Source organism: Silurus meridionalis, chromosome 2, assembly GCF_014805685.1.
Source record: "Silurus meridionalis isolate SWU-2019-XX chromosome 2, ASM1480568v1, whole genome shotgun sequence".
Classification (NCBI taxonomy): domain Eukaryota; kingdom Metazoa; phylum Chordata; class Actinopteri; order Siluriformes; family Siluridae; genus Silurus; species Silurus meridionalis.
In genome coordinates, this window is record NC_060885.1 from 1,931,132 (window position 1) to 1,931,524 (window position 393).

Here is a 393-nt window from a genome sequence, read left to right on the forward strand (position 1 = left end):
GCACAAATATTTTATTTACACAAACAATTTTTATTTATGCAAATGCTTCAGTTACAAAAACGTTTTATGTGAAACTTTTATTTACAAAAATGTTTTATTTATGTGAGCAATTTATTTACAAAATGCTTTAATAATGCAAATACTTAATTTACCAAAATGCTTCATTTACAAAAATGTTTTATTTAAAAAAAAAAAAAAAAAATTCACTTAAATGCTTTATTTACAAAATGTATTTATTTATTTTATTTATTTATTTATTTTATTTATTCATTTATTTATTTATTTATTGTGAGCGCTTTATTTAGAAAAACACTTTATTAATGTGAATGGTTTCTTTACACGTTGTTTAGAGTTCCCAGAGGTGTTGAGTGCTTGTTGGCTGCTTTTCCTTCC